This window comes from Penaeus monodon, chromosome 24 (assembly GCF_015228065.2).
Source record: "Penaeus monodon isolate SGIC_2016 chromosome 24, NSTDA_Pmon_1, whole genome shotgun sequence".
NCBI classification, from domain to species: domain Eukaryota; kingdom Metazoa; phylum Arthropoda; class Malacostraca; order Decapoda; family Penaeidae; genus Penaeus; species Penaeus monodon.
This window is the reverse complement of record NC_051409.1, coordinates 29,347,505-29,347,871: the sequence shown is the minus strand read 5'-3', so window position 1 is coordinate 29,347,871 and position 367 is coordinate 29,347,505.

Genomic DNA, 367 nt, shown 5'->3' with positions numbered 1-367 from the left:
CCCCACGCCCGTAAATCAAGCCGAAACGTCTCCAAGCGCAGAGAGGCTCCTTGGCAGCCCGCGCCGACGCCCCACACCGCGCCGCTTCCCCTCAGCTTCCCAAACAAGCGGTTTCCCGAACATCAATCACCGGCTTAACGAGGTAGTTCCTTGTGAGTATCTTCGGCGCCCTCTTAACGCCCAAGAAATTTGCATAATTACCTTAAGATAATGTGATTGATGGGTCTAATGTAAGGTGTATCAACAGAGCCTGCGGTTTGGGTGCACGCGCTGGCGAGTATGTGTGTATGTATATGGGCGGACGTATGTGTGCACATGTGTACGTGTTAATAGTTGTGTGTTTTTAGTAGTGCTGTGTTTATGGTGT